The sequence below is a fragment of the Lactuca saligna genome, chromosome 2, assembly GCF_052625555.1.
Source record: "Lactuca saligna cultivar CGN05327 chromosome 2, ASM5262555v1, whole genome shotgun sequence".
NCBI lineage: Eukaryota > Viridiplantae > Streptophyta > Magnoliopsida > Asterales > Asteraceae > Lactuca > Lactuca saligna.
In genome coordinates this window covers 57,453,309-57,479,416 of record NC_136418.1, presented here as the reverse complement: position 1 = coordinate 57,479,416, position 26,108 = coordinate 57,453,309, and the positions used below count along the sequence as shown (strand labels likewise).

General features: G+C 34.9%; 1 long non-coding RNA gene across 6 annotated transcripts; it reads left to right on the top strand.

Moving 5' to 3' along the window:
- The first annotated feature begins 22,581 nt into the window (after positions 1 to 22,581).
- Positions 22,582 to 25,883, top strand: LOC145031005 (uncharacterized). Of its 6 annotated transcripts, none has more exons than XR_013676824.1 (8): positions 22,582 to 23,092; positions 23,453 to 23,594; positions 23,703 to 23,834; positions 23,942 to 24,064; positions 24,158 to 24,282; positions 24,386 to 24,642; positions 25,387 to 25,481; positions 25,578 to 25,883. It is a non-coding gene; the product is annotated as an uncharacterized LOC145031005 (long non-coding RNA). The 6 variants fall into 6 exon arrangements; XR_013676825.1 differs by having other exon boundaries at positions 22,583 to 23,092; positions 24,386 to 24,591; XR_013676827.1 differs by lacking the exons at positions 25,387 to 25,481; positions 25,578 to 25,883 and having other exon boundaries at positions 23,461 to 23,594; positions 24,386 to 24,949.
- The last annotated feature ends 225 nt before the right edge of the window (positions 25,884 to 26,108 follow it).

Sequence of the window (26,108 nt, the reverse complement as noted above, 5' to 3'; positions counted from 1 at the left end):
AGTCCTCCACCCCCGGATGTTTCCGCCATCCTTGGTTTGGGGGTGTGACAGCCATACCAGTGCACTAAGGTTTACCTAGAGGATTGATTGTGATATGGTTTCATAATCAATAAGACGATCATAAAACATGATACAAAAGTACTCTCCCTTCTTTCCAGATTGGAGAAACTTTTATCTTTCTGCCTAATTGATTCTTCTTATTCGTTCTGCTATTATTGAAACTTTTCAATAATTTAGAATTATACTTGATCTTGTAAGCATAACCATATTTACTAGACTTTTAGTAAATCATGACAAATAGTCTTATTGTTATTTGTGGTGGACTTGATCGGTGCACAACATTGTGTTCCAGTCCTTTAGTCCTTCAATTAACTTACATACTTGTGTGATCAAGGAATTAGTCTTAATTTCCCAAGTACCAAGATTTCCATACATCACATGATTCAAATCATACGATTCCAAGCTTCTATCCAATTGAAACTTGGGCATTGGGAATCTTTCCTTACTTAGAAAAATTATGACATTACCATAAATAACATAACTAAGAATTACATCCACTTATTATTGCTTACAATAGAAAAACACAAGCATCAATTTTCATAAATAACATTGCAAGGATATATAAATAAGACAAAACTCAAAATTAATTTTATTTATAAAAGATGTGAAAAACTTATCCTTACAATGCAAAATCAAGTGAAAACTATGCTATTTCATATTCCTAAACAATCTATCATAACTCTAAAAGTAGTAGCTCCAAAAATACGATCATCGAATCATGCGATCAAAATCCATTTCTTCGCGATAAGACTCAACTCACTTCTTCCTTTAAGCTTCCTCTCTTTTCTTCGATCCTACAACACATCAAAATGCAATTTTATCACATCATGTATTAAGAATCTAAAATAGAAAACTTAATAGAGTTAGATAGTGGATTAAACCTGAAGCAAAGTCATACATCTTGACTCTCTCATCTCTTGGATCTCTCAAGTAGTCAAGGCAGCTTCGTAACCAATGCCCCTTCTTTTGGCAGTAGAAACATATGGATTCTTTTGGAATGGTACACGGGACTATCTTAGACTCAGCCTTTCTCTTGTGTAAATAAAACTTTTTTGGACTTCCAATGTTGCCATTTCCCATAGAAGGATGGGACATTGATTTACCAGAAAAATTTGCTTGACTAGTGCGCCAAATCATTTCTGATTCAGCGGCAATAAGCAAATAAGTCAAATCAATGAGGGTTACGTCGTGGTCTATATGTAACTTCATATCCAAGACATGAGCACATACAATCTTTCCATCTTTGTTTCTTTTTGCCAACAGGGCATGAGTGACCCTGAACTTTTCAAGTCTTCAAACACGTAGGTCACAAAGAATTATCGGAGGAGGGGGAGGAAGTGAAGCATGATTTCTATTTCCACAATTCAGTTGTGGAACATCATCTTCATGTGGAAAACTTTTTCCAACGGATTCAGGAAGACCATAGTTGTTAGACTTTGACATCTACAAAAATGGGAGAAATTCAAGTTAGTTGATTGAGTCCTTAATAAAACACCTAAATGAGAAATTAAGGCTAGGACCCAACACAATATTCTACAATTTGGAATAGAGATGCCGTAATCCAAATTGCAGAACATTTGAAGGTAGGTAAATGACGATTTACCAATTTCTACCATGAAAAACGAAAATTGAAAATTAAGTTTTAAATGAATTGAAACTCCTAGATCTTTTGAGATTCATTGAACTTTTCAATGGCATGTTTAAATCTCGAGTGTGCCCTTCATTTATGACTGGGATGCCGAGGATCACAAACAAGTTGTGGATAACCATGCAAATATACATTGTGCCCCCAATGTTACAATCACCTAATCGACGTGTCTGTTAACCACACACATGTCGGTTAACCACACACACTCCATCGATCTATGACAAACTTTGAGGCAACCTTTGCCACCTTTTCTTAGAGCCCAATTAGTGTGTCCGTTAACCACACAGGCTCCACTAACATCTTAGCAAGGGTACAAAGTGTAATTTCATGGAATAGCACCAACTCCACATTTTCCTAAAGTAACTAAGATTTGGAAATTTATAAAAGTGTTTAGTTACTTCGTATTTCATTATACTTGTAATGGAAGGTTGTGTCCTATCGTACCCGTTCAGCTAACGACCCCCCACTAGTCAAGAGTGCGGTGGGTAAGAGTGGATACCCATTTAATTGTCATTTTATATGCAATTTCCTTAAACACCCCTTGTAGACCAGCTTCGTGAATGAGGCCTACTAATGGTAAGACTGACTTTTTACTCATACATATATAATATTAGACTTTTAATTATATATATATATATATATATATATATATATATATATATATAGTATAAGGGTGTATTTTACAGTTTTAAAATACTAAGTGGTTTAATTTAATAAATTATACTTTTAATTTAATTAAATATAAACCATATCATTATGGATTTATTAACTTTATTTTAATTATACACTTAATTAACTTAATAAAACCATAGGGTGTAATTTCAACTTTTCAAAGTACTAGGGTCTTAAAATTTAATATTTCAAAATTAAACTTTTAATCAAATTTTAAATTCCAAAACTTGAGGGCAAGTTTTGAAACTTTTCAAAACCTTAGGGTTTAGAATTTAAACATTTCAAAATTAAACTTTTTAATCAAAAATTTAAATTCCAAAACTTGAGGGCAAGTTTTGAAACTTTTCAAAACTATCTAGATCAAATTACAAACAATTTAATTAATCAAATAATTGGTAATTATCTAAATTTGACATAATTCAATTTTATGGCAAGATAATCCAATCAAATAATTCAAATAAATCAAGTTTATCATATAAGGCAATGATTATCTAATTAATTTGACAATTATCTATTATTTTGGTAAGGATAATCACTCCATATCAATAAAAATCGGATTTTATCAACAAAAAACCATTTATGGTAATTATCCCACAACAAACTATGGCAAAATCCCAAAAATTCCTCCTTTTGACCATCCGACTCGTCGATTCAAGGATGGACTCGTCGAGTTCCGAGTGGACTCATTGAGTGCACCTTTGGACTCGGTGAGTTCAGGCTCCAGAAGGCAGAATTTTTGACTTTCAGTAATGAATGATCATGTGAAACATCTAATACATCAAACAAACAGCCTAGGCTCTGATAGCACCGATGGGTTTTGGGCACAACATCAATCCTATGGTGTACATGTAAACCCTAAAGCTTTGGATCTAGTTTGTCTAATGAACATGCAATACTCATCCAAAACTCATAAAACCTAGATCTAGCATATAATAATCAATATTATCATAATAAAAGGGTTTATATATTACCTTGATTGTTATGTAGTAACAACAATCTCAATTCCTCTTGATCATGACCTTTGAAAGCTTAGTGCCTCAAATGTTGGACCTCTAATGGAGTCACAAACACCATGAGCAACAAGATGAACAAAGAGAAGTAGGAGAAGGCACAAAAACGTCCAAGAACCCTAAGGGTTCACTTCCACACGTTTTTGGGGCCTTAGGGGTTCCTTATATAGTTAGGCTATTAGGGTTATCAAACAAGGAAACCCTAATTTGATTGCTTAAGCTCCAAGCAGCCCATGGACTCCCTCCTTAGAAGCCTTGGACGAATTCTAATGGGTTTCCCCATAGATTTCGTCCACTCCAACTTCTATGGATTCCATTATCCCATTTATGCAACTATCTTATAATTACAATATCAGTCCCCCAAGTTTAATTAATCTCTTTTACCCACAAAATTAATTCTTATTAGTTCTTGACTAATATTAATTAAACAATATTATTTCTCTTTTAATATATTATTCATATAATATATTAATAAATCACAATTAATCCTTTTTCTCCTTAATTCATCATATCAGTTGCTATGGTGAAGGCAGCCCAAAAGGACCATTCTCACAATCGGGTCAAGTACATACCAAAATAGTTATGGGCTTAGTCACCTAATCCAACAATCAGGTCAAAGCCATGAGTTTTCCAAATATCATCACCAAACTTGGCTACCCTCCATTCAACTTTCCTTTGTGTAGTGGCAGGAGAATCAAATGACTTCTCGTCGGACAATGATGGTTCTGGAGTCACTAGCTTTTGAGGAGAGGTTTTCTTGTCAGGTTGAGGAGGTGGAGTTTTCTAGGGAGAGGTTGGAGTTCTTCAGGGATGAGACTTGGGAGATTCATCATTGGAGCTTTCTTCTTCTTCATCATCATTCATTCCAAAGGATGACTTTGATTTGGACTTAGACCTCAGAGGGGATTCACTTTGTGGTGGAGGTCTATTGTCTTTATTTATTGAGGTCTCCTCAACCTCGCTGACATTTTCCCTTTTTGCAAATGCAGGCCCTGGCTTCTCTACAAACTCGCCATCCTTTAACTCCTAAAGGATTTTAATCACTTTCATGAAGCCAATCTAGGTATTTAAGTTGACATCATTATTTTTGATTATGAATGGATTCTTCATGTGATCGAGAATATCCTTGGAAACTTCAATGATTTCATCTCGAGTTTTTTTTATAGTATTCAACAATGTTGCAGCTTCATAGACAACCTTCGAGAGTACCTGCAATTAAACCAATTTGTTTTTCAACATTTAGATGATGTTAGATTGGAGTTCTATGTTGTGACAACCCAAAATTTCTATTTTGTACAACCCTTCAATATAATAGAAGCCAGAAAAGTTGATGCTAAGTTTCAAACTTTTTGGAACAAGTTCGAGTATTTTAGGATTTACACTTCGGGTGATATCAGGAGAGAGGGTGCCCTAGGGTTATTCAGCAGCACTGTAATTCCAAAACTCTAAGAAATTAGAGTCTACTACCTAAATAAAATATTTTCTGCCAAAACCCTAAATTTGAGAGTATATATATGAGAATAATTCATTATTTACACTTTTTCCAAATCTCAAGATCCAAGTCCCATTTCTCTCTCAAGTATCATCCAAAAGTTTTTCGAGATCTTCAATCTAGTAAGCGTTTCTAGCCTTCTTAAGTTATTATATGACTGAATCTAGTGTTTTAACACACTTCTAACCGTGAAATCATTCCATAAGGGTCAATTTTCAATTTACACCAAGAACACACACTTGTGTTCTTGGCCTTTTGGACCTTTTCGAGCTTCTAACTTGTAAGTGCTTCTATCCTAGAGTCTTACAAGCTTTATTACACATCTATACCTCAAGAAATCATCCAAGAACACCAAGAACAAGGTGTTCACGGTTCAAGAAGTTCTTGAACCGTAAACATCAAGTTAAGGTGCCAAAGGGTGCCTTAGGGTGCCTTAGTCCTTCACAAGCCTTTGAAACATGTCTAAATCCTTCCTTGATGTGTTTAAGCCCATGAAAAAGCACCAAAATCTCTCATTTATATGTGTTTACGGTTTGGTTATCTCCCATAACCGTAAACACCTCAAAGAGTGTATAAATGGCCCATATTCCTCCCTTATGCCTAGAATCTAACCTAGACTATTACCTTGATGAGCTAAGGAATTGAAAACCCCCAAAATACCATAAACCTTATGAGTTTACAGTAGTAAACTCAAAGGAAAATGGTTTAGGGACCGTAAACTCCAATTAGGAGTGAAATGGTGCCCTAGTTCCTTCCTTAGTCACATACATCAAGTAGAAAAGCTTCTAGGGACTTTTAAGGCTTCAAACAACAATTGGTCAAAAAGTGTGTGAGCTTACAGCCATAAACTCAAGGGTTTACGACTGTAAACTCTTTTGTTAGTGTCCACAAAACCGTAAACTCCCTAATGGAGTTTTCCTTGAATCCCAAACACACTAGCCTTTCCCTACAACACTTAGATGCAATCCTTGGGACTTATAACACTTGTATAAGGTGTTTAGCATGTCCTAGGGTGTCTTGACTTTGTTTATTAGTTGTTTAAAGACTAATTGGATACATATATGTGATATTATATGTTAAATATGATCATAGAGTGTGTTCAAGACTTCACTTGACACCTAACAATCCTACATCTTCAGTTCATCCGTACCACTCACTGCAGGTGAGTTCATACCCCTTAATCAATGGTTTAAATGTTTTTAAATACTTTTATGGGGGGATACAAGTTGAATCATGCTAGTTATTTTATCAATCGCATGTGATTAATAAGTAGCATACCAAAGGATTTACTACTCTTTTAGCTGTTTTACCAAATAGATTACTTCAAATGGTTTTCCAAACATTTTTACTCATTTAAAACTCTTTGTTAAACTGTCTTACATACTGAATGTATCTTTTCAAACCCTGTTACAGTTGTGATTCAAAACAAATGTTTTCCTTATACTTTACCCTGTTCTTATCAAACAAACTGCTTTCAAATTGTTTTACAATTTGACATCAAGTCATCCTTTCTTAGTTGCTAAACTTTTCAATGGTTTTATAAAACTTCTTTCATGCTTTTATATTGTCAATTGCATGCCTAGATTGTATAGTTATATAACTAATGTTTGAAGGACTTAGGAAGGCTAACCCGCTTTATTTCCTTTTCCCCGTTGGGATGTAGTCTGGTAGGGTATCGGGTATCCGTCCGAAGGTCGTTTAAATATTAGTTATATATCATGTGTACATATATAGTCATAAAGGTTCTTCCAGTCAGTTCAATACACTTGGGTAGCAAGGGTATACTTCCATGTTCATACGTACCAGTACATTACTATACATGCTAAATATATTACACACAATACATTACTATACATGCTAAATAGAGAGAGAACACACATTACAGCTAGCACACGCAGAACACTACAGTACCTACAGGCTAGACAGAGAAAGAGTACACTTTATAGTTAGCACATTCATTACATGTACATTCATGCAGTTATGTGAACCAGTAGACGGGTCATGGCACTTCCTGCCATGACCGTTTTTGTATCCCGAATCTCCTTAATTGGGGAGCATATGAGTTTGCGTATAGATATATACTGGATTGACTATCCTACACCTTGATGCTCGCTACAGTGGGACTTGCAAGTCTACGGGTGCCAAATGTCATTTCTTACGGCGTCTTACATCGTCGTTTTACTAGAGTCGGTAGTAGGATACAGGTCGATCACATGTTACTCTAAATTACAATAGATTTAAGGTAGATAGTACGGTTGTAGTTATTATTGGATATAGTGTCTAAGCCCATAACTATATTTGGTATGTATTTGACCCGACCCGGCATGGTCCATTTGGGTTGCACTTCACCCGAACAGTTTTTGGATAATATTTGAGAATAGTACAAGTTATGATTTATTAATATATTATAAGTTCTAATATATTAATATAAGATCATATTATTTAATTAGTAGTGATCTATAATTAATCTAGGATTAATTTAGTGATCAAAGATATTACTAATTAAATATGGGCTTCTATATTTATATTGTGTGGGCTAATGCTTATTTAGAATGGGCTAGGCTTGGATGGAAAAGTCCATGGGTACTCCATGGAGCTTTAACCCATGGATCTCATGGAAATGAAGAGACATGGGTATTAGGGTTTAACCCTAATCCACCACACTATATAAAGGAGGCTTTGGTTCTTGAAATGTTGTTAGTTGACACTTGTTGAGGTGAGGGCAATTTCAAGATAGTAGTGACTATTCTCTCAAAGTTCCAAGTTTGTGGTGATTTGTGACTTTCATTTGAGGCATCCACACTATTGGTGCTAGGCACTAGAACTCCAAGCAATCAACTACAACTACAAGGTAAGTATATCTACTAGCTTATTTGATTCATGTTCCCCATGCCATGCTAGTTAGGATATAAACCTTGGAAAAATAATTATTTGCATGAATCTTAGACAAACATAGATCCAAGGTTTATTAGGGTTGCATGTACACTTAGGAAGTGTTAGAATGCTCGAAACCCATCAGTGGTATCAGAGACTAGGTCTGTTTGTTTGATACTTGTGCTTAAAAGTTGAAAAAAGTCGAAAAACTTGTTGTCTGACGAATGGACTCGGCGAGTCCATGGGGGGACTCGTCGAGTTCACTTGTATCTTCATGCACTCGGCGAGTAGGGTCGACAGAGTGCAGATTTTCGACTTTAGTTGCTGGAAATGGATTGGATACATTACCCTAAACTGTTTTGGTACTTGAAAACTTATTTTAGATGGTGTAAAGTCTTTTCTAATTCATTTACAACAACTAGTTATCAAAATTACAAAGTTAAATGTGATTTTGATTCTTGAAAGTGTTCATATTCATGTTCTTGTTCTTATGATCTTTAGATGATCATAGGAATTATTTGTAACCTATGTGGTAGTTTAATTCTTGATCAGAATGTGTTTTAATGGAGTCCATAAGTTGTCCTCAAGTTATGGAAAACCAAAAGTCACTTGGATTAAAAAACCATTAAAAGAACACAAGAGTTAGAAAAATGAAAAGTCCTCATTTTATTACTCTATTAAACTCATAAGTTACAAGAAATGAAAAGTTTTGAAAGTTTACAAAACTTGCCCTCAAGTTTTGGAACAAGATTTGATGGAAAGATACCATCAAAGTGCACGACAAGAGAGGTATGAGATCATCTGCTCCATGATAACAGCCATGATGAAGGACGGGGAATCCATCACGAGCCACATGCAGAGAATGCAAAGGTATGTGGATCGGTTGCTGAAGCTAAATGTGAACTTCCCAGAGGAGCTTGCAATAGATATCATTTTGCACTCCTTACCATCGTGCTATGATCAATTCCGCATGACATATCACATGAATAAGGAAGAGGTCACCCTCAGCAAACTTCAGGGACTTCTCAAGACCACAGAATCAGGTCTTAAAGGGAAGTCGGTTGCTATCACTCCTACTCCAAACTCAACTCCGGTTTTGGCAATCAGGAAAAGTCGAGGGAGGAAGAGAAAGAGCTCTTCGAAGGGTACCAAGGTTCTGACCCTTGATGGCTCTTCTTCAAGTGGAACCAAGAAAGGTTTTATCACTCCTTCTTCTGACCCAAAAGAGGCTGAATGCTTCTATTGCCATGAAAAAGCTCATTGGAAGCGGAACTGCCCAAAATACTAGCAGGATGTGAAGGATGGGAAAGTTAAACCCAACCACGCAGGTATTTACACTATCATTTCTAATAACTCACCCTATTCTAAATCTTGGGTCCTTGATACCGGTTGTGGTATTCATATTTGTTGTGACTTGCAGGGACTAAGAAGAAGTGAGAATGTGGAGCAAGGAAGAATAAACTTAATCATGGGGAATATGAAAGCTTCACCTGTCACCAAGATTGGAGTTTATACTTTATCGGTAAGTAGTGGGTTTAGTTTAGATTTGAATAAATGTTGCTATTCGCCAGGAATGGCAAGAAATATTATTTCCTTTCATGCTTTGTACAAAAAAGGGTTTACCTTTTTCATTTAATAATAAAGTTGGTTCTGTTGATGCTTTCTTTAATAATGTTTTTTTATTTTAGAGCATTACCCTGTGATGGTGTGTATGAAGCTGTATCTGTTGTAGATAATTCAGGAAATAATGTTTTGTGTATTGATTCTACTAATAATAATAACTTGGATAAACCATCCTTATGGCATTATTGTCTTGGACATATAAGCAAGAAGCGCATAAGCCAACTCCAAAAGGATGGAGTCTTGGAGTCGTTTGACCTAAAGTCAGATGATAGTTGCGAATCATGCTTACTTGGAAAAATGACAAAGTCACCCTTCACAGGCTCGTGTGAAAGGGGTGAAGGTTTGTTGGACCTTGTACACACGGATGTGTGTGGACCATTCAAACATGCCACAAGGGATGCTAATCGTTATTATTTGACTTTTACTGGTGATTACAGTAGATATGGATATGTCTACTTAATCAAGCATAAGTCAGAGACTTTCGAGAGGTTTAAGGAATTTAAACAGGAAGTCGAGAATCAATTGGGCAGGAACATTAAGATGCTTCGATCCGATTGAGGAGGTGAGTATCTTAGTTCAGAGTTCCTCGACTATCTTAGGGAATGTGGGATTATCTCACAATTGACACCTCCCAGGACACCACAGTTGAATGGTGTAGCTGAGAGGCGTAATCGAACCTTGTTGGATATGGTTCGTTCCATGATGAGTCGAGCTACGCTACCAATCTTATTCTGGGGGTATGCCTTAGAGACTGCCGCCCATATTCTTAATCTAGTCCCTACAAAGAAAGTTGCCAAAACTCCTCACGAGATGTGGACTGGTAAAGTACCTAAACTAGACCACATCAACATTTGGGGTTGCGAGGCTTTCGTGAGACGCGAGACTCATTATAAGCTCGAACCTCGAAGCGAGAGGTGTATTTTCATCGGCTACCCACAACAATCCTTTGGTTACCTCTTCTACAGACCTAGTGACAATGTGGTCTTTGTAGCAAGAAGAGGAGTCTTTCGAGAGAGAGAATTTATAAGCCAAGGAGACAGTGGGAGGAAAATTGATCTTGAAGAAATTCAAGAGTCAAGCGGTGAAGGAACTTCAAACACTAGCCCTCAACTTGAGGAGGAAACTCCTGTTGAGCCAGTTGACGAGCCTGTACCTCTGAGGCGTTCCACGAGAGTTAGGAATGCACCTGAGCATTACTATGGTTTCCATATTACTGCGGAAGGTGAGACACTTATTAGTGATGAGACACTAGTAGGTCTGGATGAACCTAACAGCTACACGGAAGCCATGGCAGGCCCTGAGGCTGCCAAGTGGAAAGAGGCAATGGATAGCGAGATACAATCCATGTATGATAATCAAGTTTGGAACTTGGTTGAAAATGTACCAGGTCGTAAGACAGTGGGGTGCAAATGGATCTTCAAGAAGAAGACCGACATGGATGGTAATGTACACACTTATAAGGTACGACTGGTTGCAAAAGGTTATTCTCAAACTCTGGGAGTTGATTATGATGAAACCTTTTCACCAGTGGCCAAGATAAAGTCTATTAGGGTCCTGTTAGCCATTGCTGCATTTCATGACTATGAAATATGGCAAATGGATGTCAAAACCGCTTTCCTTAATGGAAAGTTGGCTGAGGATGTTTACATGGTTCAGCCAGAGGGTTTTGTCAGTACAGAGTACCCCAATAGAGTGTGTAAGCTCGAGAAATCCATTTATGGATTTAAGCAGACACCTCGCAGATGGAATCTTTGCTTTGATGAGAAGGTCAAGGAATTTGGCTTTTCAAGGAGTAAAGATGAATCTTGTATCTATATCAAGGCTAGTGGGAGCATAGTCAGCTTTTTGGTACTGTATGTGGATGACATACTACTCATAGGAAATGACATCCCAACCTTGCAGGAAGTAAAGTCCTGGCTTGGGAAGTGTTTCGCTATGAAGGACCTTGGTGAAGCTGCCTATATCCTAGGGATAAGGATTTTGAGAAACAGGAGTAAAAGACTAATTGGACTTAGTCAAAGCACCTATGTGGACAAAGTGTTGAAAAGATTCAACATGCATAACTCCAAGAAAGGTGAGTTACCCATCCAGAGTAACGCCAGATTGAGTAAGACACAAAGCCCTAGCACTGAGGCTGAGATAGCAGAAATGAGTCAACTACCTTATGCTTCAGCTGTAGGATCGATCATGTATGCTATGACGTGTACTCGACCTGATGTAGCCTTTGCTTTGAGCATGGTTAGCAGGTATCAGGGGAACCCTGGCAAGGAACATTGGACTGCGGTAAAGAATATCCTCAAGTAACTACGAAGGACTAAGGACTGGGTCCTTACCTTCGGTGGGAGTGATGACTTGAGAGTTATAGGGTATAGTGATGCTAGCTTCCAGACTGATAGGGATAATTTCCGCTCTCAGTCGGGCTGGGTCTTTACCTTAAACGGAGGAGCAATCACTTGGAAGAGTTTCAAGCAGGAGACAGTGGCTGATTCCACTTGTGAATTAGAGTATATAGCAGTAAGCAAGGCAGCAAAGGAGGCTATATGGCTAAAGAACTTCATCGGAGACCTTGGAGTTGTACCAGCTATAAAAGAGCCAATGGAGATTTTCTGTGACAGCAATAGTGCGGTTTCCTTAGCCGAGGAACCAAGGGATCACGGGAGATCCAGACACATCGACAGAAAATACCATTTTATCAGACATCGAATCGAAGGACTCCTCGTGGCGAAGAGGGTATCATCGAATGAGAACCCAGCAGATCCCCTCACGAAGGGACTGAGTAGGGTTAAGCATCTCCAGCATGCTTGGAGCATAGGGCTGAAGGATGATATTAGATTTAGTAGTTAGATAACCTCGAAATTTGTAAAGTGTAATTGACATTAGATGATGAATAAAAAGTGTTTTATTTATGAGTAAAGTGTTGCTATCTCTTGTTGATCGTTTACTATATTTCGTTTGCATGTTTTGACTTCCTGAATAATTTTGTTTGGTATAACATATTATTCAAACCTCCACAGTCGGTCATATATCGGAAGTAGGTATGAATCAAGACTGTCATGATTGGTTGCAGAGGTCTAAGGTGTTGGACAAGGCTACAACAATCATGAGTGCTCATAAGTTCTGAGCATTGGACTCAACCCACGCTTACTGGAATCACTTCATGGAATTCTATCTCGAGTGATCATGAGACGGTAATATCGTATAAGTCTTCAAACCTAGAGATATGATTTGTTACTTACAAGTTGGTTATGCATTGACTGTACGAAAACGCATTGGTAACTCGATGTTATAAAACATGCTTTTGTGTGTAATTCAATGAGTGGTAGAACAAACATATGAGTCGAAGTTTATCTGTTCCTTCTTGGATTAGAAGCTGATATCTGGGCCCCTCGATGATTTTGTTTTGACCTATGTACCGGGCCCGGTCAGAACTAACTTGATGTGTTCAGTTGAGTTCTATGTCAAACAAATCGGAAATCGGGAAACAAACTGCTGGACAATAAGTAAGACATTGTTCCATGTATTTGTCCGGCTGATATCTAGAACAGAGGATTATATGATCACTTATCTTAAATGGCAAGTTCTAGTTCAATAGAGTTTAAAGAGCTACGATTGTTGATCGGTTCCTGAAGTCATACTTGCAACTATAGTTATTAGACTTATCCAAGTGGGAGACTGTTGGATATAGTGTCTAAGCCCATAACTATATTTGGTATGTACTCGACCCGACCCGGCATGGTCCATTTGGGTTGCACTTCACCCGAACAGTTTTTGGATAATATTTGAGAATAGTACAAGTTATGATTTATTAATATATTATAAGTTCTAATATATTAATATAATATCATATTATTTAATTATTAGTGATCTATAATTAATCTAGGATTAATTTAGTGATCAAAGATATTACTAATTAAATATGGGCTTCTATATTTATATTGTGTGGGCTAATGCTTATTTAGAATGGGCTAGGCTTGGATGGAAAAGTCCATGGGTACTCCATGGAGCTTTAACCCATGGATCTCATGGAAATGAAGAGACATGGGTATTAGGGTTTAACCCTAATCCACCACACTATATAAAGGAGGCTTTGGTTCTTGAAATGTGGTTAGTTGACACTTGTTGAGGTGAGGGAAATTTCAAGATAGTAGTGACTATTCTCTCAAAGTTCCAAGTTTGTGGTGATTTGTGACTTTCATTTGAGGCATCCACACTATTGGTGCTAGGCTCTAGAACTCCAAGCAATCAACTACAACTACAAGGTAAGTATATCTACTAGCTTATTTGATTCATGTTCCCCATGCCATGCTAGTTAGGATATAAACCTTGGAAAAATAATTATTTTCATGAATCTTAGACAAACATAGATCCAAGGTTTATTAGGGTTGCATGTACACTTAGGAAGTGTTAGAATGCTCGAAACCCATCAGTTATTTGATACTACACCATAGTACTATTTCATTTTCCCATTACATTCACTTCGTGAACATTCACACGATGCACAGTAATGTAGAAACTATATTCTTGGTTAATGATAGTCAGATTTGGGAAAATACACACTCTTACAAGAGACACACACAGATACTAGATGCCTTGGTAGAAGGCTACTTTCAGTAGGAAGCATAGGGCTTTCTAGGATGTTCAAAACGTTGTCATACTTACTTTTCATATACGTACAAATACTTACACTTCATATACATACAATTACATTCTTACAAATTAAGACACTAAAATACTTATGATCTCACTAGCTTTAAAGCTGATACTCTCTTTCAAAATAACTTGTATCCTCAATTCAATAGTAGACAGGTACCGATGCAAGGTTTAGAGAAGATGGAGTTCGTTCAAGACTCATCTTTCATTTTGATTTATACTTTAGTGTCTATTAGACATATCAGAACACTTGTATTAAAATTATATTATTAATGCAATTGATGATGTTGTTGCTTGTTTACTACTATTCATTGTTGTGATATTGTACATGACGTTCTCCGCCCCAGAACGTTTCCGCCGTTCATGGTTTTGGGGTATGACATATGTATCCCAAATTGTATGTGTTGCGGGTCTCATCAAGTAGGTATCTTAATTTTTTTTCAAGGTCTAGAGAATCTTCTCCCAACATCTCTTTAAATTCTTTCATCTGCTTAACCACATTCTTCATGAATTCAGTCTGATCTCTCTTCATGGACTCATCCATAACTTTTAATCCCAATAGATTGCGAATTATAACTCTTTGATCTGGTACTATCTAGTTGGATAAGGTGTCTAAGTCCATAACTATTTCTGGTATGTACTTGACCCGGTTTGGCATGGTCCATTTGGGTTACATGGCATCATGGATTTAGATAAACTAAAATGAGAGAAATAACACTTATGGTTTGTTAATATATTATAAGTTCTAATATATTAATACCATTATTTAATTATTATTGATCAAGAATTAATTAAGTGATCAAAAGAAGACTAATTAAATATATGGGTGATTGTGTAAGTCACTCATACTTGTATAGTGGGCTAATGCTCCATGGATTATCAAGTTGGGCTAAAACCCATAGGATGCTCCATGGTGGTTATATAACCCATGGGTCATGGAAATGAAAAGTCATGACAATTAGGGTTTACATGGTGTAACCCTAATTATAACACACTATATAAGCTTCATGTTACACACTAAAATCGGCACCTAAGAGAACAAAGGAGGGAAAGTCGATTTCTAAGCGTTCTACACATCTCTCAAGTTTATTCCAAGTGCATTTGGTGTTGTGTGAGATATTTGAGGCATCACACTTGGGGTGCTAGGCTCACAAGGTTTCAAGGAACCCAAATCACTTCAAGGTATGTAATTCTAGCAAACTTTTATGATTAGAGTTCCCCATGTATGCTAGATAGGATTAAGAACCTTGAAAATCAAATTTTGCATGTATTTTAGACAAACATAGATCCAAGGTTTCTAGGGTTGCATGTACACCTTAGGAGTGTTAGAATGCTCAAAACCCTACACTCTCTCCCTTGCTTCAATATATGTGAATCTTTAAGCGGTGTCTTCAATGTTGGGAGGAATTGTGATATGCGGTAGAGGACGTAGTAGATTTGTGACTGCGCTCAAGGTTTGATCTACTCTATCATCTAACTCAAGAAATTATTTCCTTGATATCGTAACCTTCTTCTTCTTCGCTTTCTTGGTGACAGATAACTACAAAGCACTAGATTCCTCATTAGAAAGGAACATATGAAAGTCACCATCTTGAACATCCTTTTAAACTTCATCTTCGTTTAATTCATATCCTTATGAAAGAAAGGATTTTGCATGGAAATGTTTGAAAACTCAAACCTTGAATTAACTTAAGATCAACGATTTCTTGTTATATAGTTCCAGTCAAGTCTGGTAAACCAATTTTATCTTGGATTAGATAAACTCAAAAAAAACAATAAGTATGACCAATAGAAAGCAACAAGAACAAGAAGAGTGTAAGAGATAATGATTGACTAAATGATTCTTTGATTAATGGAATAAAAAAGGTGTACACTTCTCTATCTGGAAAAAAGTTTGACAACTCCTTAAATAATCGAGTAGTTAATAAAAGACAAAACAGATAAAATGTGCATGGACTGAGTGACGATTGGAGATCAATAGATGGACACATCCGTTGTTATTGATCTTGTCTCTTGTACTATAGTAAAAGATGTTACAAACAATACAAAATAGGACATGACACAATTAATGCATTACACACAAAAAATACTTTCAAACAATGATTGATCTCGGACAAGTCTTCACTTTGGAACTGCTTCACTTCGGACTCAATCTTAATCTCAGACAGTTGTATCTCGAATTTCATAAGGATCACTTTTTCATGTTCCAACCATCTCACCTTAAGTGACCATAGAAATCACTTGACTCTTCACTTGGCTTCAACGAAGACATACATATAAGCACCATGGAGCCAACTTCGAACCTTGATATACCATCGAATATGCTCAATACGTTTCTTTTTGACGTGTATAAGGGAATCACTCTTGATGGCATTAGTGATGAACTTTTGAGGAATCTTGGTTGGAGCAAGATGTTTTTCTAGAACTTTGAAGAATTCTTTTCTAATTGTCTCTTTCTTAAGATAGACAAATTTGAGTTTCGGTTCTTGAATATGGCCTTCATCCAAGGTTTATGCTTCGGAAAGCTCGGTGCTAATCTTCGCCAGTAGATTCCCAGTCCTGAATAATTCAGTAAATTCCACATCGTATCTACAGTACTCAACTATGTAGTTCTTCAGGAAGCTGATAGTAGTGTTGAAAGCTCCGATGCTAGATTAATTTGATTGTCGATCTTTGAGGTAACCAGCAATGATGAGAATGTCATTGGGATTGATTAAAGGAAAATCTACATCAGTGATTAGGATGGTGGATTCCTTGTTCTAAGACACACAGTATCTGTAGAGAAGACAATCGAGATCAAACTTGATTTGAACCTTTTTACATATCCAACAAACTTGGTAATTCTGTTCTGAGACCACACTTCCTTTTGAGGTCGTGTGTTTGTAGAATAGATGGTATTCAATCTCTCACGTTCAATTCGGATGATAATTTTTGGATCGTCGGATCGATGCAATGGTGCGAACTTGGTGTAAAAGTGTCTGTGAGGAGAAATTGGTAAGTTACGTTGATATGAAACGTTGGTTGGAAGCTCAAAACTCATGAACGGTACAAAACTGATGTCATGTACGATTCCTTATTGGAAAATGGAGAAATTCCCAACATTGGATTGGTATTATCATTTAAGTCTTGAATCTGAATGCTTTCTTCAAGAGCTTTTTGTATTTGTTCTTAACACCAACCTTCAGACGTTTTCGACCACTTAACTAGGATGTTTGCTTTGGTTGCAATCTTTTTCCCTTTGTCTTTAATTGGATATTCTATAGTAGTGATGGATGATAAAATTTGATGATCGGATTGAATGATACGCAACTCGTATGGAGGAGGAACCAAGTGCTCTTCAGGAAGTTCATTAAGTTTGGGCCAACCTTGATCAACTGGAACAATCCTCGAAGCAGGAATTGGAGGAGGCATTGGCTAATTAGCTCGAAAACCATCGATGGTTAACTTGGTTTTCAACTTAGCCATATATCGACTCCTTGTAAACGCTTATCCTAGAGTTTATGGCCAACTGACTGAGGACCATTTCTTCTTTTCTTCTTCAGAGAGGACTTTCGTGATGGATGGTTGTTCCTTAAGGGATTGTAGTCCGATAATTTCATTTTGCACAAGATATTTTCTTTAGACTCAACCTCTTCTTCAAGATCTTCTACTTCAACTATCTCCTCATCAGTTGTTTCATCTCGGAGCTCAAATTCTAAGATAGGCTTCCATTAAACTATCTTATCTCGGCCTCGTACATAGGAACTCCTAGACTCCAATGTAAGCAGAGTATCTGATTTCAATCCATCTAACCATTCAAACAGTCGTTGTTAGCTTATGTTGATTTACTTGGAAAGCGAATCATATTCATCAGCAGTAGGAGCTTAGGCTTTGAGATTTTTGAAGGTTTCATCTAGGATGATAAATCATTTCATCAAATTTATGGTTCGAAGTATCCACAACGTGTTGCGCTAATCAGTCGACTTTGATGAGAACTTCTTGCATAACCATGTTCATTGCATCCTTGTGAAGAATGTCCTTCTCTAATCACTGAATTTATTTTTCATGACGAACATGAGTCTGCTTGATAAGCTCATTTGTAGCTGAAATCATGACGTCGTGAATTTTGAGTTAAGTAACTATTAAGAATTAAACTAAGAAAAAAAACTACTAAGAATGGTATTTATTTAATAAAATAACTACTAAGAATTAAACTAAGAAAAAAAAACTATAAGTGGGGGTTTTATCTGATTTTACAAGTTCAGATTAACTTAATTAAAATACTCAACTAATTACTAAAGTAAACAAGTAAAATGATTATTTTAAATCAATAATAAAGGATGCTTTCGTTAATCTTTGAATCCCCCGTGTTTCCTATATTTGATTTCAAGACAGTGGATTAATTCTGTTAGTTACCAAATAAAAGTTACTAGTCATCATGATCAGCCTAACTAGCATAAGTCAACTCAATAAATTTAACCCCAATGATCATGCAATTTAAAGACACTAAATTGATTTTAAATATAATTTGGACTCTAAATGATAGAATCTATAGACTGTTATTCTTTGCTCAAGTTTAGTAATCAAGAAAATATTATGATCAAATATTGTTGTCTAACACAGTTAAGCAACTAACTTATCACCTATATTATGATATGACTAATCACTAGGTCTAACAATTTAATGATTATAAATAGCCAGATAAATCAATTTCATGCAAATAACTCAAGATTAACTACATAATCTTGTGACAAGGGAATAAAGATAGAAACTTAAACATGCTAGTTTTAGATTTACCAAACAATATTTAAAGCTAAAACTAACTTCATCAATCCATAAAACAAGAAATCAACACATAGTAATTAAGAGTTCATCTAATCGAAATAAAATCAAGGGCTTTTAGCCCCTAAATACAGCTCAAAAACACATAAACAAAAGGTAAACCAAGCTAAACATCATTAAAATAAGCAAATCGAATGTATAGATGTGAATCCTTGCTCTAGTCTCGTTATCCTTTGATATATAGTCGAATTATGTCCTCCAAGGGTTCTTGGAAGACTTTTTCCCAGTGAATAATCGCATCCTTAAGGCCACCCCATCTTGAAATCGATTTAATATTATATATACTTTCCTAAAATCTAACCACCACGATGCGGTTCAAAGGCAACACATCGTGGTCTTCATGAATATCCCATATTCTCTAAGTTACCTCATTTGCTGAGAATCTTCCATTCACCACATCATGGTAAATGATTCCCACATTGTGGTCTTCTATCTTCAAGCCTTGTTTGTCTTTTTTTTTTTTTTTTTTTTTTTTGCCTTAGCTCACATTTTCTTGCTTCCAGCTCCTCGTTTGCTTCCTTTTCATCTCGAGTATGTCTTTGTTACTAAAAAACATATTTCAAACATAATAACTGCCTTATGTCCCAAAATAAACATAATTTTAGGTAAAAGTATTAGAAATATGTACAAAATACATGAATAATATCCATATATCACCGACCCGAAAGAATTATTATTGGTTATTTTATTTTTATCGGAATCACTTAATTTGGGAATTACATTGTTTCATGCTCTAGACTCAGCCACTGTGTAGAATATTTTCTGGTTTCAACATAAAAAAGTAAGACCCAAAAATAAAACATTACGCCATGCACTAGGGTTGAAGTGTTAATGGTACAAGATCGGGGAAAAGCATGCGTAAGGGTTGGTGTTATGCACTGTAGATAAGGACGAAAAGAAAATTTTGAGCAAGGTGGCTCACGAAATAAATTAATTATAAGAGCATATCTAATGGTTAACTCATGTTATAACTTAAAGCTATTGTCGCCTCATTATTTATTAATTTTGACCTCTAAATAAGTGACTTCTCCAATGGTTAACCTTATTTTAATAGTTTTTCTATAAATTTAACTATTTTTCCCTCATCTGCATAAAATGTTTACAGAACATCTAATTTAATTAATCATTTTTTAAACACAAATCATTTCTTAATTTGAATATATAAAACACAACGATATCAAGCCTTTATTTATATACCTAAAATATGAAAATTTATTATGTTTTAGTTATAAAAATAAAATAAAAATAGTGAAATTATTATAAAATAGTTATAAATGAAATATATTTAAAGTGGAATAACTTAAATGTACAATTTATGATATTATTGAGCGGCAAAAAAACAAAAACAAAAAACAAAAAAAAAAAAAATAGCTTGCTCAAATAGTGTTAAGTGGTCATGTAAAAGACCAACTATTAATACACTATATAAAATATGTCATTGAAGATGCTCTAAAGGTAAATTATCCATTTTACATTAGAATCATGAATTAAAACAAAATTATCTTAGTTGTGGGACTAAAATATCTATAAATAATGATTTTTGGCATCCGAAAAGGTTACATAGTTTTTTAATATGATAATCATAAATATAAAAAAAAAAAATTACGAATTCAAAATGTAGTATATTAGTTTATTATATAGGTTTTATAACATTGTATATTACACTATTTATTTATAAAACTAAAGAAATTTTCTATCCAAGCTAGTTTGAATTAGTCATTTTGATCTATATGGTAGTAAGTCCTAGAAAAAAAATTAACTTGTTTTCCAAATCTTTGAATTTTCAGTTGTTATTATAGTAAATTAGGATGACATTTGTAAAAGTTGTTTAAATCTGTTAAACCTTTTATATGGTTTACCAATTTAATTTGAAACACTCTTTTTCCATAAAAATAAGTATACATATTTTTTAAATTTGTTATTTATGTATTCTATATGAAAGATAAAAAGAGACATAAATGTTTAATTGAGAAGTCTCCTTCAATGTAAATTGGAAAAGAAGTTAGGAAGAAGATTGGCATACACATTAATCTCGTTTGAACTTAAATAGTTGGATTCTTTACAAAATAACATAAAGATCTTTAGGTTGAAATACTTCATACTAGTAAATTGACTACTAAGTTAATTAAATAGTAAAATATGTTTTCTTTATTTGTCACTGACTTTAAGTGCAATTGTAATCATATACTTGCTTTTGAAGAGACACAAAATGATACAGTTATGATATACTATCTATGTATAAAGTTAAATTAAAATGAAATAATTTCAAATTATTTAATAAAATATAAACAAATATAAAATTATTACTTATGTCAACTCTAACAAGTTGTACAATATATAAAATAGTGGTACTAATGTATAGTTTTAAACGTAAACCCGTTAACATAATTACAACTTAACTACCATATTTAATAACTAAACATATAAATCCATATATATAGAAGTCATGATAAAAAGTTTCAAGTCACGAGTGGAATATTAAGGAAAGCTACACAATGTATCTTAAGCTTTTAAAGGTTGTTATTGTATCATTTTTTATTTTCACAACTGACATTGTTTGTGGTAAAAAGCTTGTTGGAGAAGAGAAGAAAATCCTAGAATATAGTGAGGACATTATTAAGAGTGGTTGTGATTCAAAAACAAGCTTATCATGCCGTGTTCGTGATAAAATACATGGAGGAGGGCATGTTAGAGATTACATTCAAGATGAGATCCTTAATAAGTTGCGAGGAAATGGCCAAGGTAAAGGGGAAACTGATGGGTTTTAGCCATAAGAACATCCTATGTGCTTATACAAACCCTAATGCTTGGATCTAGGTTTCTCTATTGTACATGCAATTTATCAAAGACTATAAACCATAGATCTAGCATATGATAATTAATATAACATATAATTAGGGTTTAGATCATACCTTGATAGTTATGTAGCAATAACAATCTCAAATCCTCCTTGTAATGACTTTAGAAAGCTTAGAGTCACAAATGTCACTCCTCTAATGGTTCACAAACACCAAGAGCAAGAGGATGAATAAGAGAAGAGAAGGAGGTTGCGCAAAACATGTGGAAACCCTAGAAGGAAGCTTGTCCACGTTTTTGGGGCATAAGGGCTCTATATATAGTGAGGCTATTAAGGTTATCTAACAAGGAAACCCTAATTTGGATGCTTAAGCCCTAAGCAACCCATGGACTCCTTTCCTTAAAGGCCTTGGACGATTTCTAATCTACTATAAATTCAAATGCAACGTCTATCATAATAAATGATAAAACATCATAAAACACATATCTAATTATAATAATGTTTGCATTGATTGAATTGATATCAGATATGCATGTATAATCGCGTTGTGTACTCTACAAACGTAATTTAATCAATAAAGACATCGATGTTATGTATTTATATATATCTTATTGTTAGAGAAATGTCAACTTACATAATAAGTTAGTTATATTACTGATAATACATACACATATCGCACTGCACACAATTTTCAATCTAAAATATAGAGAATAATAAATATGGGATAGTTTCTTATTTATTACTAGTTTTTTAGTTTAATAAGAAACTATTAAAGCAATTGACTAGATTTTCAAATAGTCAAATTTAATTAAACACTATAATTATCTATTTATCTAATCGATAATTTATATATATATTAATTCTAAACTACAACTACACCATGAACAGTTTTTGGATGTGATTGGACTACTTCTATTTTTTTTTTTTAATTTTTTGTTTTTTTTCTTCAACAAGATTAGTGTCACGACACACTAATGAAAAATGGGAGTTTACTGACCAATATGAATTGGATTGGTGACGATCGGCTTCTAACCCGATATCCCACTGCCCATAGATAGATTTCACCCCTGATTCATGTTTTCCTTCTCCATTTCTTCCCTATTTTCTCTGATATTGGTTAAACCTCCCTTCTCAGCTTTGCGTCTGGTGGTTCGATAATACTCCGTCGCCAACATGTGCTTCCCACAAGCGAACATCATAAACGACGAAGAAAGCTCCCACCATCTTTATCTGTCAGTTACCTCAATTTCGGTATTCATTTTATTGAGATTCAGGAATCTGTGTTTGATGTTCAAGGGAATACGCGAACGGGTTTCTACTCATATAAACCCTACATCGATTGAAGTATTTTAGATTTGTGAAGGGGTTTCTACCAAAGGAATAGACGACGGGGTTTCTATGCATCGCTCTTCCATGTGGCCCTGATATGTCCATATTATCTTCTGGTAAGTGTTTTCCTTCGCCTCTTTCACCATCGAAATCCACCACCTGTGTTGCATGTGTCTTCCGTAGTGAAGGCGACCCTCCAAAGCACCCTGAAGTTCATTTCAGTTACATTCCTCACATCCCTGCATCTGCTTAGTTGCTTATGTGATTTGTTTGTAAATTCATATAACAAATTTTGTTATCATATACTTCTCCAATCAAATTTGTAGTTGAGTCGCTTCGATTTTGTGTTACGATAGTTATCACCTCAATTCCAAAGCTTTATAAAACCCTAAAATGCAATACGGTTATGAAACGGGTTAGTTGCGTCGATCTGATATTTTGATTTCTAAAATTTGTTTCTAATCTTTATCTCAAAGACTTACAGGAAACAAGGTTATATTCATCATGGGCAGACATGAGCCTGGAGAGAAAATACTTAATACCGCCATGAATGATTGCATGTAGGGCTTGTGGGGATGAACTTTTGGTGGTAAGGAGGATGACTGTCATCGTTTGCTGGTTACATTTCTCCCCCTCAAACCCTCTTTCAATTTTCCCAATCCATCTTCTTTTCCTTCAGTTCATATATACGATTTTGTTCCACTAATTTCCACTTCTCAATTGCAGGTCACGCCTTCATTAAGCTTATTAGAGAAGATTCTTTCTTCCACCGCTGGACTCCTGGAGAAGATGAGAAGCTCTTGGCATACATTCAAGAACATGTTCATGGAAGCTGGAGAGCTTTGCCTTCAAAAGCTGGTACGAATGAACTAATAATCTCATATTCTTTTATGAATTAATTATTGAAATTATAACCGAAACTGTGTTCTTGCTTATGATACTCAAGAAAATTACACATACTACAGGCCTGCAAAAATGTGGGAAAAGTTGCAGGTTGAGGTGGATAAACTATCTTAGACCTGATATAAAGAGAGGAAAATTCACTCTTCAAGAAGAACAGACCATAATTCAACTTCATGCTCTCTTGGGTAACAGATAATTTTATTTTTATTAATTTAAACCTTTTTTTTTTTTTGGACATTGAAAAACAGTTATGAAAACTACAATTTTGTTTTCTCTAGAATCAAACTTTTCAGATTCAAGAAATACAGTTATGATCAAGAATTTCAGCCACCGCTATCTCCGGTGAGATTGCCTCTCATCGACACCTGCATGGTTTTCTGTATAATATAAGGAAATTGCTTTTGTAAGGGATTTTATTGTGTAATTTTAAGATTTCCTAATCTGATTATTAATTATTTATTAAAATTCCTTTTGATATTTGATTAATATTAGGTCTTCTTGAACAGGTAAATTTCCTTCATTTATGGTTGAAATGTCTGGAGTGTTGATGAAGGATGAAATCTTTCATGTTCCTCAAGGCCAACAAAAGGGACTCTGATATAAACTCTGTTTCAAGCGAAAGTTATGCAAAAGATGCCGATGTAAATAAAGAAAAAACTGTTTTCTTGAATTCGAAGCAAGATGGTGTTATGAAGAAATGGATTCGAAAGAGGTTAGATTCTAAAGAAGGTGAAATAGATTCAGAAAAATGAAGTAAAACATGGTAAATTTCAAGAACAGAGCTTTGACATGATGAAGATGAGTGTGAAAAGTAACAGACTGCCATCATATATTACTGTATTCACTCTTGATTTTTCTTGATCTGGACTTTCTGGAGGAGAACATGTCAGTCTAGGGTGGTATTAAGTAATCTTAATTTTTGACAGAATTTTGATAGTCGTGATTAAATTCTACATGAATCTATTCAAATCTTCCATCCGATTGTATTGTTTGAAAACTGAATGCATATGTTGATAGCTGTTAAAATATAAAGAGATATCTGTATGGTTGGAGATATATTGTTTAAAGTATATCTATATGTAATGGTTCTTTCTTTATATGTGTATTTACATCATCCTACTTTCATTTTTCTATATTACAACATTGCCCTTTCATTTTTTTATTTTCTTTTTAAGACGTCAATCTACCTAATTATATCATTGTCTTTCACTTTTGTTATACAAATCTACCCAATTATAGCAGTCAAATTTTCTTTGTATTTAAATGACATTGCTATAACTGGATAGATTTTGGAAGTATGATCCTATAATAGGAAGAAATGGAAGTAAGATATTAGATATACTACAATAAACAAATTAACAAAAGCACATTGCTATTTATTGCATTTTTTAATCGTAGAGGAAGTGTGGTGTGGTCATTGATATGTCTAAGTTTTAAGATTATTAATTTTTCTGATATATTACCTTTTCACCCTTTAAGTTGAAATGGATTTTTTTTTTCTTTCCAGAAAGATGATTTGAAATCCGTGGTATGTTACTCGCGAGCTGATGGAAATGTTCCATTAATTGGCCTTTGGGGTCAATCCATGGGTGCTGTAACAAGGTAATAACTTTTTGAGAGTAAATGACCATTTTACCCTTATAGATATATTTAATAATCACAGCATGATTATAACATTGCATAATCGGATTCATCCAGATGGGACCCGGGAGATAGTTGTTCCTGCCATGTCATGGGATACAGGGAAGAACCCTGCTTTTGTTGCTGTAACCTTTAGAAAGAATAAGAATGCTACTTCTGCCATTGTTAGCCATTGCAAGCTTGCTGGAAGAACTCATGTTCTACTGTTTTACATGTCTCTATTCTTTATGCTCTGTATTGGAGAAAATGGTCACCATAAGTTTTTAATTTGTTATGCTACTTCATTTTTCTAGTTTTGAACAAACTGTTATTGAGTTACAATTATGAATTTTTGTTGAATACTGAAATAATCATGTTCCTACCACTTTAGAGGTTGTAATTGCATATTGTGTGGAAATCAAACAAGGTGAAGATGATGGAATTGGGGTATTTTTCAAAGATGGAGATGTGTATCCTGATTGACAATGGTCATGTTGAACTTTCTTGGTGGTTGGATGGTGTTGATTCAGAGAATGGTTGGTAGCTTAATTTAAAAATAAATGAAAATTTTACCCCTGTGTTGGGAAATTTAATTCTGATTCATGGAAT